At 37.8% G+C, this 20,147-nt stretch overlaps 1 long non-coding RNA gene across 1 annotated transcript in view; it reads right to left on the bottom strand.

Moving 5' to 3' along the window:
* The window catches only part of LOC122446670, a 128,908-nt gene extending 110,102 nt beyond the window's left edge, over positions 1–18,806 (bottom strand). The window contains exon 1 of the long non-coding RNA XR_006270969.1: positions 18,655–18,806. This is a non-coding gene — a long non-coding RNA (uncharacterized LOC122446670). The remainder of the gene's footprint in view (positions 1–18,654) is intronic.
* Positions 18,807–20,147: the final 1,341 nt, after the last annotated feature.

The following is a 20,147-nucleotide window of genomic DNA, read 5'->3' as shown; positions in this document are numbered from 1 at the left end:
CTATGCAAGAAAAACATTTCATTTCAACCAGGGTATAAGCAAGACTCTGTGCGGAAGGAGATACAATGGTTAGTTACCCCATTGGTGGTATCTGCTTTGGGTGGTTATAAAGATTCTGGAATCTATCCTGCCTGGAGATTATGTACGCCTTTGATACTTCCATTCTAGTAATACCTCCCAGTCTATAGTACCATCGAGTTACAAAGTGATTCCTCATTTCAATTGCTTTCTGTGTTTACCCAGGAAAACACATAAACAGCACAAGCCTTCTTTCCCCATTTGTACAGATGGAAAAATTGAGGCTCAGAGATTAAGAAATCTTTCTGGAGTTTGACAGGTGGCAACTCCATGGTTCTCCTGGAGTAGAAAATGGCAACCTGCTCTAGAATTCTTGCCTGGAAAATTTCATGGACAGAGGAGTCTGGTGGGCTAGTCCATGGGGTTGCAAAGAGTTGGACATGACTGAGCATACACACACACACAACTCCATGGTAAGACTTAGAAGGACACACATGGACTGGAATTCTAGCTTTGCCAGTTTGCCGGTGGATGACTGCTAAATAATTTGCATAATCTGAGTCACAGTTTCTTCCTCCACAAGTGTGGGTGATCATACACATTTGGTTTGATTGTGATAAGGAACAGATGTAACACACGATGTTACCTAGCCCTGTGTCTCACGGGATTGGAGTCTCAGCACAGAGTAGCTCTCATCATTAGCCAAATCGAATACAGCCTTCCAGCAGGCCTTGAGTCTGCCCCTTATATCATTAACCAAGTTACCTAGCAGAATAAATATCACAAATGCATTACAAATGATGCCAGAAAGGCAGTGTAAATTAATGAAATATATACAACCATGAAATATTCAGAAGAGTAGATCCAAAAGGAATTTTCAAAGGGATTAAGATGGGATGTTTGTCAAAAGCCAGAGAATAATTCCCTGTATTTTCCCTAAAATGTACTCGTGTTCAGAACATGATCACTTGGGTGTTAATAGGAAAACATAGCATGGGTCATTTCCAGAGGATTAGCAGTTTTCTCTTCCTAATCACCATGGCAGTCTACGCAAAAGCCAAAGCAAAGCAAAGGCTACTCATCCCATCCCCATTTTGCAGCCAAACTATGGATATCTATCGCCAGGCCTCTTCTGCTACCTGATGAGTATTCTGGTTTCACGCAGGGAGGGATAAGTAGCAGTAATTCACGAAACCCAGTCTAATCTCCATGCTCCCGGCCAGAGGAAGAATTTGAAAAATATGGTCCCATATACTGGCAGATCCAAATCAGACTCTGGTCCAGAATCTTCCTAATAATGTGAGCAGATCCACAAACAATAAGCAGATAAAAATCTGAATTGTTATTCATATTCTCCCCGAGGATATGCGTATTGCGTGTATTACTGCACCTGTGTTCCAGGGAATCACTTGCAAATGAAGAGCAAATAAAATTCCACATACCCACAACTGGAAAATCAAAACAGAATCTTTTTTTCAGCTGGGTAGAATGCAGCACTCTAATCAGGAAAGTGTTACCACTCCAGTAAAGCCATGAAAATATTTCTCCAGCAGTACTTTCTCATTCTCTGGGTGAGATTACACTCTTGACTAGCCCCTCATTAAAGGCACTAACTGGGAAGACACCTCAGTGACAGTTTCGATAGAGCGATATGACAATACCATATCTAAGGTGTGTTAAGAGTTCCAGCAAGCCCTGCATTTACCAACAGCTAAATCACATAATCTGCACTTCTAGGAGTTACCAACCTGGTGGCCATCAGTCTCAGGGTTCTGGTCTGCCTCTGGGAGCATACGATAGTGGAGAAGTTAAAGACTAAGCAGAAGCAACTGGATGGTACCTGCTGATTCATTATATAAACACATATCCAAGTGGGATAAATAGGGCAGAGCGTCTGGAAATACGCTTAATTAGAAACAGACAAAGGGACTCTTGGTAATATCTTTGCCTGGACAACCAGCGTTTGTGTTTGGACCATTGCATTCAATAATTGAGGCTCAAGATTTTTATTGGAAGCATTGATTTTACCTGCTGAACCAGGAAAGCTGCTTTTCATCCTGCAGACATGTGATGTGATTACAAAACAGACTTTCCGTGCAAGGAACACAGTGCTGGGGACTGAATTAGCCCTCCTGGTCTCACAATAGAGAAAGACTCTCTGGATGAGGTGTGCAGTAGGGGATGAACACCTGTTCCAACAGGGTTTAGGGTCACCTGGCAGGATGCGGGGCAGCCCTGGCTAAATTCCGTTGCTTGTTTAGTGCTGTGTTCAAATACCATGTCTGACACCAGCTGAATGATTTCAGAGACTCTGAAAAGCCTCATTTTCGCAGTCTCTAATGACCTCTTAGGGTTGTGGGGAGGATTACACAAAATAATGAATGCAAAGTGTTTGGAAGGGTGCCTGGTATTTTAATAAGTTCTCAGTAGTTGTGGCTATCTTAAAAATCATCATTATCATCACTAGGAATCGTGAGACTACAGATGAAGATAAATCTATAGTTTCTACCTGGGGTGAATTAATGGAGATCCAGAGAAATTTCCATGGAAAAGACAAGTAAGTATAGAAAAATAGATACACTGTTAGGGAAATGAGGCTGAAGCTGGAAGCTGAAGTGAGGATGTCTCTTGCATGGAAGGGCATTAAACTAACTCCAAACATGTATTGAGGGTCTCCTATGTGCCTGGCAGTGTGCTGGGCCAGGTACACCTACCTCAGTGATTTTACACATGCCAGGCTCAATGGGAGGGCTGACTCAACAGGGTACAAATAGAAAAAAAAAAAAATGTCCCCTCATCATTGTCCTTTAAACCTGCCGATTAGAATTAAGCTTCAGCAAAATCTCAAGTGGATTCCTTATCTTCTCTTGTTACCCTCACATAGAATGAGTCTCATGTAAAGGAGGCTTTCAACAAATCCTGTGTCTTCTAAAATCAAACTATTGTTCTCTCAATAGAGTTATGATATTCTTTTCAAATAATTTTATTAGAGGATAGCTGATTTGCAATGTTGTGTTAATTTCTTCTGTATAGCAAAGTGATATATATATATATATATATATATACACACACAAATACATACATACATATATATATATATATATTCTTTTTCATATTCTTTCCCGTTGTGGTTTATCACAGGATATGGAATATAGTTCCCTCAATAGATTTAAATTCCCTGCTCTGACCTTGCATTGGACTCAAGCTTGGAACCCACAGTGGGAAGGTAGTGGGAAGGTCAGTGTCCTCACTGTGTCCTCACCTTCTCTTCCACCCTCTTTCATGGTCACTAACCAGCTCCCTTTCCTCCAAGGTTGGAGCCAGAGGAGGAGAAGGAGGTCTCACAGGACAATGTAGTTGTAACTCAGCCTGGCACTATGATGTCCCTTCTCCTGGTCACTGACCACTCCTTCTAGGCCCCTCTGACTGCACTCTCAGTCCAGAGGCTGTCCTCCTGGTGGGACACCTGTGACCACCCAAGTCAGTTACTGCCTTCTGCACACACACAGCCTACATGCCTGTCCTGACTGCCCTCTGCACTGCCCATCCTCAGAGCCTCTCACGCTGGCTTGTCCCCTTGAGAGAGGCTCCTTTCATCATCCAAAATCAGAGGGATTCTCAGAGGTCCTCACAATTTAATTCACTTCAAGAATGTATGGAGACCCTCCTTCTTCCAGGCACTATTCAAAGTACTCAGATCAGAGCAGTGAAAGAAATAAGGGCCCCTGTCTGCAGGGAATTTGCATTCTTGAATAGTGAGACAGACAGTTAACTAAAGAACTAATAAATTTTGGAATATATGAGACAATGATGGGTGCTATGGAGAAAAATGAAGCAGGGGAGGGAAATGGGGATCACTGAAAGAGCACTGCAACGTCCGACAGTCAGGGAAGCGTCACCAAGAGCACCTGAAGGAGACAGGCATATTGGACGAAGACTCTGCCCACATCAAACACCCGTTTCCTAGTGACGTTGTTTCCTAGTGACGTTGGGGCCCCGCCTCCACAATGTCTAGGTGGGGTGAGGGGTTAATCTCTCTCTTGGAAACATATTTTTTTCTACAAGCGGTGGGCTTGAGGTGGGGAGAAAACTACTCTTCCGCTCCCCTTTTTTCAAAGAAATTCTATTTATCCTGCATATTCTGTTATATACATTTAAAGCAGATGATGAGCTACTAATTTTTTTAATTTAATTTTTTTTAATTATGAAAGTATGATAACACATTTACAGGAGACTTGGAAAATGCAGATGAACTACTAATTTTTAAAAATCATTCCTTAGCAAATTCTAAATATATAGTCTGGGCTTTATTTTTTAATATGCATAAGCATTTCAAATTTTTTGTGTCCCAGCTATTGGACCTCAGTCAAAATGTCATGACAATAGGAAAGTTATGTTTAACTTCCCAGGAGTTACAGTGAAGAGATTAATAGTCATCACATCAAGGTCCCATAGATAAGAGGCTGTGGAAATTTGAACCTAGTTTTACTATACAATATTTATTTACATATACATATATTGTATATATGCAATATATACAATGTAATATATATTACTATACAATATTTCTTCCATTAGACTATGCTGGAATCTTAAGGGGTGACTCAAACAAACAAGCAAACAATCAAAGTAAGCAATACCTATGTTGATTACCTCAGGGATTACACTTACCTCAGTTTTCCAAGAACCCTTAACATCCAAGTGGTTCTGTGTTACACAAACTGTGTTCCCAATTTCTCTGCCTTGATGAGAGCATTAAAAAACAAATCTCTGAAATGTTCTTATAAAGAGTGTGATGAATCACTGAACAGATAGTTCAATCCCTAGAACCACTTGCCGAAAAAGAATAATGGCTACTGCCATTCACTTGTTGGGAGTGATATCTTTCACCAACAAAAGAAAAAGTTCCTGTATTCTTTTAACATGGACTTCTCGTCCTCATTTTTGAAAAGGCATATTCTAGTTACTAAATCAGATTTTAGATATTCCTCCTCTTATTGTATTGTCCCAAATGGTGTTACAGGATTTTGAAAGGAACATGTTTATCTAAATAATTAGTTATAACTAGAGTTTGGAAATTAAATTATTCAAGATCACTTTAACCAGTTGTATTCAAGATCATTAACAGAGTTGCAAAAGACACCTCTTTTGCCTCATCTTTCCTTGATCTAGTTCCTATGAATTACTATTACTTGAAACCAGCAGAATCTGAATGGGAACAATCCATATTACTGACAGCTTCTTCCTAACTGCACATAGAACAGAGGCCAAAGTTTTTATCATAGTTGAAGCACCTCTCGATAGAATCTTGGAGAAGGATCAAGATGACGGGGATAGGAAGATCCTGGTCTTATCTCCTCCCACAGACACACCAAAATTACAACTACACGTTGAACAACTCTATCTGAGAACAACGATACTAGCAGAATAGCTCTTCCACAACTAAGGATATATAGGGGAAGAAAATGCATCATAGCAGGTAGGCGGTGCAGAGGTGCAGTCAGGATCCACACTCTTTGGTATAGTGACCCCTAAGCAAGAAGAGATATCACAAGTGTTGAGGTCCTTCCTAAGGAGTGAATGGTTCGAGCCCCACAGGGGACACCTCAGCCCTGCGGACCTGCACTAGAAAGAAAAATCCCTATAACATCTGGCTTTGGATCCCAGTGGGGCTTACATGCAGGAGAGCCAGAGGACTGTGGGAAACTAGGACTCTGCTCTTAAAGGGCTTACACACAAACTGACTCACTCGGAGTACCAGGGCAGAGGCAGCAATTTGGAAAGTGTCTGGTCATACAAAGAGATGCATTGATTAGATTTAGGATGAATACTGAAGGGGCAGGGATTGGAACTATCTCTGGAGACTCAAGCACTGGCAGGTACCATTATTTTTACTCTCCCTCTATCCAACTGGCCTGGCACTGGTGAGCACCATTTCTGATATTCACCATCTACTTGCTAGCGCTGCTCCTCCTGGCAGGCATTTATCTGTAGACCTGCCCAACCCAACTTGCCCACCCGTGGTGGTGCCCCTCCAAAGTGGTCTCCTGTCCTGCTACACTAGGTGGGTGACCTTGGCCTGAACTGCTGTCCACACCCCACCCCAAGTGGTTCCTACCCCAAGGAACCAACCTTACCCACCAGCACACCCCAAACTGTTGCATCTGGGGCTAGTTATACTTGCAGCAATGGATAATTATCTAGACAGAAAATAAATAAGAAAACACTGGACTTAAGTGATACATTAGGTGAGAGTGACTTAGATATATACAGAGCATTTAATCACCAAATAGAACATACATTCTTTTCAAGTGCATATGGGACATTCTTCAGGATAGGTCACAAAACAAGTCTCAATAAATGTAAAAAGACTGAAATCATATCAAGTATCTTTTTTCAGCCACGTTGTTGTGAAACTAGAAATCACAGAAAAAAACTGAAAAGCACAAACACATGAAGACTAAATGGCATGCTACTAAAGAACCAATGCATCAAAGAAATCAGAGAAGAAATAAAAAATACCCCGAGACAAATGAAAATGGAAATACCACATTCCAAAACAGATGAGACACAGCAAAAGCTGTTATAAGAAGAAAGTTTATAGCAATATGGGCCTATATCAAGAAAAAAAATTAAATAAACAATCTAATATTACACCTAAAGGAGCTAGAAAAAGAACAAATAAATCCAAGTTAGCAGTAGGAAACAAATAATAAAGACAATAGTAGAGATAAATGAAATTGAGACTAATAAATTAACAGAAAAGATCAGCAAAACTAAGAACTGGTTCTTTGAAAAAGCAAGCAAAACTGACACAAACTCATCAATAAAAAGAGAGAAAGGGCCCAAATAAAATCATAGATATGAGGAGAAATTACATGCAATACTACAGAAATACAAAAGATCTTATGATACTATTACAAATAATTATACGTCAAAGAATTGTATAACTTAGAAGAAACAGAATTCATGGAAACATACCAGCTTCCAGACTGAATCAGATTAAAAAAATAGAAAATTTGAATAAATCAGTTGCTAGTAATGATATTGAATCAATCATCAAAAAACTCCCAGCAAACAGAAGTACATGACCCCATAGCTTCCCAGGTGAATTTTACCAAACATTTAAAGGAGACTTCATACCTATCTTTCTCAAACTATTTTAAAAAACTAGAAGAAAGCTTTTAATCTCATTCTACAAGGCCCACACAACACTGATACAAAAATGAGGTAAAGACACTAAAAACAAAGTTGCAGGTCAATATCCCTGATGAATATAGATGCAAAAACCCTCAACAAAATATTATCATACCAAATTCAACAGTACATTAAAAGGATCATACAAAATGATCAAGTGGGATTTATTCCAGGGACATAAGAATGGTTCAACATACACAAATCAGTCACTGTGATGTACCACGGTGGTCCCCAACCTTTTAGGCACCAATGACCAGTTTCATGGAAGACAGTTTTCCAGGGTTGGAGGGTTGGTTTGAGAATGATTCAAGCATATTGCATGCATTGTGTACTTTATTTCTATTACTATTATATCAGTTCCACTTCAGATCATCAGGCATTAGATTCTCAAAGCTGGAGACCCCTGATAACATAATGAAATGAAGGACAAAAATCATATGATCATCTCAATAGATGCAGAAAAAGCATTTGACAAAATTCAACATACATTTATGATAAAAAATGGCAACAAAGTGAGTATAGAGGAAATATATCTCAACATAATAAAAGCTATTAATAACAAATCCATAATCAACATCATACTCAATGATGAGAACTTTAAATGTTACCTCTAAGGTTAAGAATAAGATAAGGAAGCCACTCTTGCCACCTTTATTTATCACACTATTAAAAGTCCTAGCCACAGCAATCAGGCAGGAAGTAAAAGGCATCCAAATTGAAAAGGAAGAATTAAAACTGTCACTATTTGCAAGTGGCATGATATTGTATATAGGAAACCCTAAAAATGCCACCAAAAGACTTTGAACTAATAAATGACTCAATAAAATTGCAGGGTGCAAAATTAATATACAGAAATCTGTTCATTTCTGTTTACTAATAATAAATTATCTGAAAGAGAAAGTAAAGAAAATCCCATTTACTGCTGCATCAAAAATAATAAAATATCTAGGAATAAATTTAATCAAGAAAGTAATAGATCTGTACTCTGAAAACTATAAGACATTGATGAAAAAATTAAAGTTGACAGAAACAAATGGAAAGACATACCATGCTCACATATTGGAAGAATTAATATTGTTAAAATGTCTGTACTCTCTAAAGCAATATGCAGATTCAATGTAATCCCAATTACATACCAATAGCAGTTTTCACAGACCTTGAAACAACAATTTGAAAATTTGTATGGAACCACAGAAGTCCTTAAGTAGCCAATGCCATCTTGAGAAAGGAAAACAAAACTGGAGATATCATACTGCCTGACTTCAAATTATATTACAAAGTTATGGAGGGAAAACAGTGTGGCACCAACACAAAAACAGACACACAGATTAAAGGAAAAGAACAGAGAGCCCAGAAACAAACTCAGGACTATATGGTCAATTAATCCATAGCAAAGGAAACAAGAATGTATAACGGGCAGAAGACAGTCTCTTTAATAAATAGTGTTGGGAAAACTAGATAACTACATGCAAAAGAGTGAATCTGAAACATGATCTTATATCACATACAAAAATAAACTCAAAAATAGATTGAAGACTTGAAATAAAACCTGAAACCATAAAAATCCCGGAAGAAAGTATAGCACATTAGCTCTTTAAAGTTGGTCTTAGAGATATTTTGGGGATCTGTCTCCCCAGGCAAGTACAACAAAAGCAAAAACAAATAGGCAGAGGATCTCAATAGACATTTTCCAAATGACATACAGATGGCCAACAAGTACATGAAAAAATGTTCAACATCACTAGTCATAAGGGAAATACAAATCAAAACCAGAATGAGACACTATCTTATACCTGTCAGCAAGGCTATTATCAAAATAACAACAAATAACAAGCATTAGTGATGTGGAGAAAAAGGAAATCTTATGTGATGTATTGGAAATGTAAACTGGTGCAGCCAGTATGGAAACAGCATAGAGATTCCTCAAAAATTAGAAAATATAAATGCTATGTAATCTAGCAATGGTACTTCTGGGCAATAACACAGAAAAATCAAAAGCACTAATTTGAAAAAGATATATGCACTCCTATGTTCATTACAGCCTTATTTACAATAGCCAAGATATGAAAGCAACCAAAGATTCCAATAGTCAAGTGAATAGAGAAGATATGATACATACACACACATGATGGGATATTACTGAGCCAATATAAAAGAATGAAATCTTGTCATTTGTGACCACATGGATAAACCCAGAGGTCATACCAAGTGAAATAAGTCAGACAAAGAGACAAACACTGCATGATCTCATATGTGGAAATTAAAATACAAAACAAAACCTATTCATAAATTCAGAGGGCACTGTCGTTGCAAGAGAAGAGGGGAATTGAGGTGGGCAAAATAGATGAAGGGGATTAACAGTCACAAATTTCCAGTTAACAATATCAAATAAATAAGTCATGGGGATATAATATACAGATCCTAATCTGTATATTCTGTCCCCTAGGACAGAATCAATAGTGTAATCATTTTAAATGGTGATACACTGTAACAAGAATTATCTTGGTGGATCATCTCATAACATGTTAATATCAAATCATTATGATATATACCTGAAACTAATATAATATTTTTTCAACTCTATTTTAATTAAAAAATAACAACACAAATGCCCAAAGCACATTTCACTCCGGATTTCTACTACAACGTCATCTTGTGTTATTTCCCAACCTTTTCACTCCATTCCAACCAGTTTAATTTTTTTAGTCCTCTAAAATATTAAGCTTTTTCCCATAGTACGGAATGCAAGTTCCATAAAAGACAGGGACCATGTCCTTATCCTTTTGTGTTGGTAGAGCTTAGCGTAGTGTTTGGTACATAGCAGATACTCCATAAATACTTGTTCAGTAGCTAGTAAGTGACAGTCAAGAGCTCAAACCTGTATCTTTTCATGCTCTATTCATTATTCTATATTGGTCAATCAATATCTAACTAAAAACTTTAATTTCTAAATTATGAAATCTATGGTTATCATGGACATCCATAAACCCATATGTATTTAGTGAACCCTGAGAGGAGGCAAAGGAATCACAGTCATTCTGCTGTTATCACATGATATGCCATAGGGTTATGTAGAAAACATTTCTGGAATCTCACGAAAGGAACAGAGAAGGACAGCATTAATGTATTTAGCAAAATGTGGGTAATAATATCTCCTTTTCTTGAGTGTTTGAAAGTGTTAAACTGTAAGTTGCACAAATTATTCAATTTTAAGTAGAAAATGCAAAACAGGTTACTACAATAGTTTTTCTTTGAATCAAAGGCCTAGAGAAACATTTTGGATCTGTTCCTGTGAACATTAATAATGGTCTAATAACATAAAATTGCACCATATGCTTCCAAAGCTGAAGTTCATTTTTTTTCCCCCCTTTTAAGTCAAGAAATATACTCTTATCCAAGAAGAAGCTGGCCACTGGCCAAAGGAAAACAGACTCCTGGAGTTCTGAGGATTAATTTTCCTCCTGGTGTCTCAAGAACACAAAATTGCCCAAGTACCACAAGCCCTTACCTGGATGCCTGTACAGGTGCAAACTGGATTAAAATGTCTGCCAGGTGACATTCTCCCATAGCAGGACATACACCCTCCTGCTGGCCTGTTGTACATCTTATCAGGCAATAAATCCCATCCCAGTCTTCAGTTTAGGGCCTGATAAGATTTTTGCCTGAACTGCCCACCCAATTGTGAAAGTTGCTCAGTGGTGTCTGACTCTTTGCAACCCCATGGTCTATACAGTCCATGTAATTCTCCAGGCCATAATACTGGAGTGGGTAGCTGTTCCCTTCTTGAGGGGATCTTCCCAACCCAGGGATCGAACCCAGGTCTCCTGCATTGCAGGCAGATTCTTTACCAGCTGAGCTAAGGAGAGGCTCTGAAAGACCAGAGTTTGAGACTTGGTTGTTTTGGAATCCTCAGCATCTCATCTCATGTCTGGTACAAGGTTGCCTATACAAAGACCCATGAGATGCAAAACATCAGCCTGGTTAAGAGTTCATGTTCAAACCACGGCTTCACAGCTTTCTATATACATGACGTTGGCAGAGTTGCTTCACTGCACTCTGCCTCGATTTTCTCAACTGTATGAGAGCGTATTAATAGTAACTACTTCATTAGCTCATAGTGAAAATAAAGTGATATGACTCAAGCACTCAATAGATGTCAGTTATTTTTACTATTATTAAATTATTGTTGCATGAACGTCCTTAGAGATTGATTTCCCAAGTCCCTGGTTTCCTGCCTTAACCATAGAGCTCTCAAGAGCTTCTCTTACCACAGCCTCCAGGGCTGCTGGAACCCAATGGAGAAAGCCTCAGAACCACAAATGGGAAATCTGGAAGCCACTGATAGGCTTCTGAATTGAGTAGGCAAGAACAGCATAGAGAACATGAAAAGGGAAAATCTCATCCATTCTCTGCTGTGTGGGCACTGACCTTTGTTCTCCATCCTACAAGACAGAAGGATTGTTCTGAGCACTGTTGTCACCACAGGAGATGGGAAGAGGGGGATAGAGAAGAATGAGGAAAGATCTGGAGTTCCTCTGTCCTCACCAATAAGCCAACCTGTAATTGTTGAGCACCACTCAGGTGGTAAAGAATCCGCCTGCAATGTGGGAGACCCGGGTTCAGTCTCTGGGTTGGGAAGATCCCTTGGAGGAGGGCAAGGCAACTCTTCCAGTATCCTTGCCTGGAGAGTCCCCATGGACAGAGGAGCCTGGCAGGCTGCAGTCCATGGGGTTGCAAGAGTCAGACATGACTAAGCGACTAAGCACAGCACACCTTATGTGTTGGGCCCTCTGCCAGAGGCACCAGCGCCGTCTCCATTCTCAGGGAGCTTATAGAGCAGAGAAGGCAGATATTAACAACTGAGCAAGTGGACACAATGTCACGGGATGACAGAGCCAGTGCCCAGAACTGGCAGAACTTAGCAATGAGACCTGACCTAGTTTAGGGCATCAGGAAGGTTTCTAGAAGAAAGTGATGTTTTAATTGATACCTGAGGATAGAATATTAGTTAGATGAAGAGTGATAGGGAGACTGTTCCAGGGAGGGGAGGGAAGAAAGTGCAAAGGCCCTAACTGGGGAATGAGGATGTGAAGAACTGAAACAAGGCCAGTGTGGCTAGAAGGCAGAGAATGAGAAGGATTATGGCAAGCAGTGAGGCCATGACCATGATTGTCTTGCTCCTTGTCCTTTTTTCACACCCCTCCTGCACTCAGGTTCTGCCTTGGACATCTTCAACCTTCTCATCACCAAGAATCTCCCCCACCTTTTTTTCTTTTTGCCTCTGTCATTTTTATTTTTGAATATTGAATTTTGGCATATCTCATCAACTACACAGCACTTATTAAGACATGAGTTAATTTTCCCATTTTAATTGAAGTCATCTTTAATTGCTAGTCACAGCTGATCAGAAAAGGATTATCAGTGTTATCACACAAAGCTGATGGAATTATAGTGAACAACACATAAATGTGACAGTGTTTAAATAGTACTAGTCATCACTAACTTGGTTGAATACTTGCTGTAAGTCAGACACCATGCTAAGCACATTCTGTGCATTTCATTTCACTTTCACTTAATCCTCCTCACTCTAGGAAACATCCCGCTTTTTAAGAGGCAACTGAGATTTGGAGAGGCTATGTAAGTTGTCCAAATTCTCACAGGTAACAAAGGGTGAATCTGGGTTGCAGATTCAGGTAGAGTAACCTCTGATTCTGTACTTTTAATCACTCCACATATAGTTTCTGGTCTTGCAGATGTTTTATAAGTAGGTCCATTTGATTTTTTAAATAATCTAAAAATAGCCCTAACATTGCTCTTCCCCACTACCTCCAAGTTAATTTCTTTGAAGACAGGTCAAGAGTTCATGAGGGTTTTCATGCCCTTGGGTGATTGATCTTGCTTTCAACCCTGGGCTACTCAACTTAATTACAAGATTCACAAAGCAGGGACCAGATTGTGGCACTCTCCTCAATCCATACGCATGTGTAGAAGTAGTTCTTTCAAGTCCTTTGGCTTGAATTTTTACTTGAACTTTAGAGAAGTATTCATTTACCCTATTAAGTTAATTGGAAAAGCTTTACCAGTATGTTGGAGATTCCCTGAGATTTTGCTGAGAAACTCCTACTTTTTTTGTACTTATATGTAGTGCTTAAAATGAATCTTATCTAGAGAAGTCATCTGATTACCATGAGATTCATGGGAAAGAAAATAAAATATAAGTGCTTTATGCACAGCTCTGGCTGCTTGTCCATGAATCAAGGTTAAAATTTCCAAATATCTCTAAAAATAATGATAGATGGATTGTGTAGTGTCAAAATTATAATATTTAAAGTTGGTGGGAGAATTCTCATCCTTTAATTTGACAAATTTTCCATTCTCAAGTGAAAAACAATACATCAAAGAAATTATTTCCACCATGCCCAGACAACTGTATTAATCTATTTGCTCCTATGGCGGCAGAAGATGAAACAAGCTGAGCCTAAGTGGTTAGGTAGAAAATATACTTGCCAAAAGCAATTATTTTGAATTAAAAGTGAATATTAGATTTACTTCCAAAACAATGATTGATATCAATAATGGTGTGATAATGGCTTTCATCTTCCACAGCATTATGCTAGTTCTACACTGAACTAAGAGAAATATCATTATTCCTTTCATCTCAGGTTCCTGTCAAAGGCTGGTTCTGGATATTGCTGCCTAACACATGTTTTATTGATGCAAATTCCAATTAATTAATTTGAATGGGAGTTGACTACACTGACTGAATCAACTACTTATTTCAGATAGGTAGAATCAGCAAGGAGGTAACATAGCTCAAGGAAAAACAAACAGGCATTTATGACTTAGCAGCACTGACCACTGAGCCAATCAACTGATATGGCAATATTGCCTAAGGAAAAAAAAATACTACAAAGGAAATAAAAGAATTCAAATAGGTAAACTTCATGAATCAACCACCAAGTGCTTGGCAGGCTGTAAGATCAGGAAGATAAATTATGCCTTGTCTTTAACTTCAAGTAACTTTTAGCTTTTATAAGTTACTTTTTTTTTAAGAAGGGGTTCCCTGTCCTTCCTCAGTTTTTTTTAATACTAGAATATTTTTATGAAAAGGATTCTCATTTATTGGTGGTGGGAATGCAATATGGCACATCTACTTTGGAAGATAGTTTGGCATTTTCTCATAAAACTGAACATGCTCTTACTATGCAATCTAGCAATCACACTCTATTTACCCAGAGGAGTTGAAAACTTGTCCACACAAAAGTCTTTACACCTATGTTTTAGTAGCTTTATTCATAATGATCAAAACTTGGAAATAAATGTTTTTCAAAGGTGAATGGATAAATACACTTTAGCATAGCCTGATAACAAAATATTATTTAGTGTTAAGAAGATATGAGCTAGAAAGCCACAGAAAGACATGAAAGAAGCTTAAATGCATATTACTAAGTGAAATGGCTACATCCTGTATGCTTCCAACTATATGACATTCTGGAAAAGGCAAAATTACAGAGGCAGTAAAAAGATCAATGGTTGCCAGGTGCTTGAGGGGAGAGAAGAATGAATTGGTGGTGCACAGGGGGGTTTTAGGGCAGTGAAATTGTTTGATATGATTTCAAAATAAAGATTACATGTCATTATTCATTTCTCATAACACAGAGAACATACAACACCAAGACTGAACCCAAAGTAGACTCTGGGTGTTTATGATATGTCAATGTATATTCATCAGTTGTGACAGATATATCCCACTCAGATATGGGATACTGATGGTGGGGGAAGTTTTGAGTGTGTGTGGGAGGGGATATGTGAACACTTTGTACTTTCCACTCAGCTTTTCTGTGAACCTAAAACTCTAAGTAATAACCTTATAATTTAAAAAAAAAATCTATTTCAGAACAGGGTTTTCAGAGAAAAGATTTTCCATAAAACAGTGAGACAAAATGAAAATTACCATGGAAATGAGTCATAGGGAAGAAAAATATTAACTCATTTTAGAATTGTACAAGAAAACTTTTGACTCAAAATCCTCACATGAATGAGCTTGGCTCACTTAATAGTAACTTTGCACACACAGTACAATGTAAGCGTGGGGAAGGTTGGCTTCGTGTAGTTAGAAATAGAACATGTAGAAAAGATAAAGGAGGAGGTGGTAGAGGACAATGATGATCATGAGGAAATGCCTAAACTTAAATTTTCCATTGTTCTTTAAATTTATCCCTTCATTCAGCACAAGTTTTGAGGGCCAGATGTGGGAATACTGAATCCAAAAGTCAATTCTTGTCCTGAAAGAACTCACATACCCATTGACAAGCATGATTATTAGTCTCTTTTAGGACATCAGGAGGTTTCCCACCTGTGCTATCCTGGTCATCTAGCTCTACCTTTCTTTCCTAAACCCCCATCCCTCCCTAGCATGTTGGTCTTCTCCATTTAGTAAACACTGACCAAGTTCCTTCTTGCTTCTGGGTCTGGCCTGTCATCTCTCCCTTTGGGCGTTCTTCTCTTCCTCATACTATTCCAAATTCCATTTTCTAGCAAATTCCAGCTCATATTTCTTTTACTCTTAAAAGTCTTTCTTGGGACTTCCATGGTGGTCTAGTGGTTTGGAGTCCACCTTCTAATGCAAGGGACAGGAGTTTGATGCCTGGTCTGGGAACTAGGATCCCACATGATACAGGGCAGCTAAGCCTGTGGGCAGCAACTAGACAGTCCAGGGGCTGCAGAGAAGACACAGTGCAGCCAATATAAAACAATAATGATAAAAATGTAATAGAAAAAATCTTTCTCAACCACTCCAGGCAACCGGCTTGGCAATTTCTTCTCTGGACTTAAAAATATATATATATATATATATATATATAGATTGATTGATTGATTTTTGCTGGGCCAGGTCTTAGTTGTGGCACATGGGGTCTTCGTGGTGGCATATGAGCTTAGTCGCCCTGAGGCATGTGGTATCTTAGTTCTGCAAACAGAGATCGAACTCACGTTCCTGCATTGGAAAGTGGATTCTTAACCACTGGACTGCCAGGGTAGTCACAGCTGGACTATCCTTTACTGCTGATCAGTGTCCTGAATTCTTAATCATTTCATGTGTGTGTTCTTTATCTCCAAATTCAGGGTGTGAGCAATGGAACATACCTTACATTATGCACATTTCACACAGATCACCAGAATGCAGGCACAGAAAGAGAACTCACGTGTCTGTTCATTGTTTTATACAAAATTTTGTTTTTGCTAATTAAAGTATACCACTTGAAATTGGCATGTTGCTTTTTCAAATAAAACCCATGTAACTATTATCTTACAAACTCGTGATTTTCATAATAACCTTTGGAACAAATTCCATTCTCCCTGATCAGATTCCAAACAGTGGCAGATTAGGCAATTCCATGATGTTTAAATTAAAAACAAGAGCCATTTGTGTTGGGGGTTGTCAGGGGAGAGATTTTATACCTAATTAGTGCCTTAGGACTTATTTAAAAAATTTTTTCACATTGATTAGTGTGAACAGGAACTTGTTGATAATTCCATTTGGTTTAGAAGAAATTAAACATCTCTGAACTAAAGAAATAGCCTTGTCACCAGCACTGTCTAATCAAGAAAAATTTCTACATTTTAATAAAATGATTAATGTATTTCATGCATGAAGAAGGGAAAGACACACTATACTCTACAACAGTAACAACTATCCCTTAAAGAGTGAGAGTGTTAGTCACTCAGTTGTGTCCAACTCTCAACCTCACGGACTATAGCCTGCCAGGCTCCTTTATCATTTCCTTCTCCAGGGGATCTTCCTGACCCAGGGATCAAACTTGGGTCTCCTGCACTGCAGGCAGATTCTTTACCATCTGAGCTATGAGGGAAGCCCATTCATTAAAACATCATGCAAATCTACAACCATTTGTTCTCCAGCAACTCTAACATGCAAAAAAAAAAAAAAAAAAAAAAAGCACTAGAAAACACTCACAGTCCTCAAATGGAACAAACCCTATCAACACTTTCATTTCCAGAATTCTAGCCACCAGATATGTGAAACAGTACGTTTCTTTTCTTTAAGTCACCCATTGTCTGCTGTTAGGCAGCCCAAACAAACTAATACAACAGGACAATAGAAATCACTCACCTGAACAGCAAAGAGAAAAGAAATTGTAAAAAATATAAACACTGCTCCATGGATCTGTGAAACAATAATACAAATCCAACTTTCATGTCATTGGAACATCAGAGGGTATAACAAAATTGAGGCTGAAAAACACTTGAAATACTAAAAGGTAAAAATCTCCCAAATTTAGGATGAGGCATAAACCTATAGGTTCAGTAAGCCAAGTGAACACCAAACAGAATAAACCCAAAGAAATCCCAAGCTTGTACACATTGTAATTAAACTGCTGAAATCTAGGTAAAGAAAAAATACTGAAAACAGTCAGAGAGAAAAGACACCTTCTGTACACTGGAAAACCAATTCAAATGACAACAGATTTCTCATCTAAAATCAAGGAGGCCAAATGGACTGAAAGAGAACTTTCAACCTTGAACCCTATAGCTAATAAAATATTCTTCATGAATTAAAGGCAATAAAGGTAACCTGAAATAAAGGGAAAAAGAAGATAGAATTTGTGACCGCATGGACTGTAGCCCACGTGGCTCCTTTGTCCATTGGATTTTCCAGGCAAGAATACTGGAGTGGGTTGCCATTTCCTACTCCAGGAGAGATAACCTGAAAGAAAGGGAAAAAGAAGATAGAACTTGTGTCAGCAGACTTATCTTTAAAGAATGGCTAAAAGAAGATGGCTCTGAACTCTAGAAATGAAGGGAAAATAACGCAATAAGTAAAATAAAGGTAAACAGTTTTCTTACTATGAGATTTTAAAATGTCTGATAGTTGAAGCAAAAATTAGAACATCATCTGACAGGATGTATTATAAACATGGAGAAAATACTCAAGTAAATTTTACTTAAAAAGTAGGTAAAGAAACATGTATAAATGAGGTTTCTGTAGTTTGTATGAAGTAGAATAACATGGCTACTAGGAGGCAGTGATAATTCATATTTACATATATATGTATGCAATAAATTTTAAAAAGATATGAAACAATATACTCTATGACATTATACATAAATTAAAATGAAATACTAGAAGATGTTTAAACAACCAAAGGAAGATGAGAGAAGATAAACAGGAATGACAAATAAAGCAAGCACATAATAAGATAGCAGGCCTAAGCTCCAGCATATTAATTAATAACTTAAAATAAATGATGTATGATGATGTTTGGCAGAAACAAACACAATATTGTAGAGCAATTATCCTTCAATTAAAAATAAATAAGTTTAATTATAAAAATCAATGATGTAAATATACTGATTAAAACACAGAGGTAAGCAGAATGTATTAAATACAACCCATCTATGTGCTAGCTACAAGAAACTTACTTCAAATAAAATAAAACTGGGTAACAAGAGTTGAAATGAAGTCCTCAGGGCTGGGATTAGGAGCTAGTAGATCAAACTATTACGGGGTTGTTACTCCAAAAGGCAGCATCACGAGTGCTAAATTAAATGAGCCGTCATAAGGGAACAGGAATAGTAACTGATGCTGCCGTAGAGCTGGGAATAGCTCTTGTTCTCAGCAGCCAAACTGGAAAACCCCAGAAATCATAGGGTGGAGTACTCAAAAAGATTTTGCCTCAGGGTTCAGGATGAATTAGCCATAGAAACAACTTTCATTTCTGTCCTGCTAGCAAATCTTAGGAGAAGGGAATGGGCTACCCACTACAGTATTCTTGCCTGGAGAATTTCATGGACAGCAAATTGTAAAGCGAAACTCAAAAGGACTAAACTTTCTATGTAAATTAAGTACACCCCAAAACAAGTACAAAAATATTGAGAGTAACACAAAAATATTCAGCATCAAATAACTTAAAATTCATACTCATTAGCACACCAAACAGGCAAAGAAGCCAGAAAATATGACCCGTAATAAGAAGGAAAATCAATACATCACAAACATTTCATATGTTTGGAAAAGCCAACAGAAAAGATTTAATATATTAAGTGGAAATATGGACGATATAAGACTTGGAATAAATTTCTAACAATAAATATTACATTGAGGGAAAAATACACTGGATAGAATTAATGACACACAGATGTTGGGGAAAAAAGATGAGTGAATTTAAAGACTTAGTAACAAAGATCATTTATAATGAAACACAGAAGGGGAAAATGCTGGAAAAAAAAATGAACAAGAGAATTAGTGAGCAGTGGGGCAATTTCAGGCAACCTAAAATGCACATGCAATTGGATGCCCCCAAAAGAAAAAAGTCCAATATTTAAAGGAATATTTGCTGAAAACTTTCTAATTTTGATGAAAACAATAAACTCACAGATCCAAGAAGTGCAACAAACCCTAAGGATTAGAAATACAAAAGAAAATTACACTTAGGCACATCATAATTACATTGCTCAAAACTATTAATGAATAGAAAATCTTAAAAAAAAAAAAAAGAAAGAAAAAAATGTGTGTTACCTGCAGAGGAATGAAGATAATGATGACAGATTTCCCTTTGGCAATAATTAGAATGACAGTGGAAAGACATCTTTAAAGTATGGGGAAGGGGGCACTCTGTCAATCTAGAATTCTTTTTTAAAAAAATTATTTATTTATTTTACTTTACAACATTGTATTGGTTTTGCCATATTGACTTGAATCCGCCATAGGTATACATGTGTTCCCCATCCTGAACCCCCCTCCCAACTTAGAATTCTACATCCAGCAAAAATTCTTTCAAAATCAAAGTCAAAATAAAGGCTTTTTTTCATACATAAAAATAAAAATATTTAATACCAGCAGGTGTGTATATAAGAATGATTTTTAAAAGTCCTTGAGCCAGAAGGAAAATGGTATCAGAGGAAATCTGGACAAA

This window comes from Cervus canadensis, chromosome 8 (genome assembly GCF_019320065.1).
Source record: "Cervus canadensis isolate Bull #8, Minnesota chromosome 8, ASM1932006v1, whole genome shotgun sequence".
Classification (NCBI taxonomy): Eukaryota; Metazoa; Chordata; class Mammalia; order Artiodactyla; family Cervidae; genus Cervus; species Cervus canadensis.
This window is presented reverse-complemented; position numbering and strand designations above follow the sequence as displayed.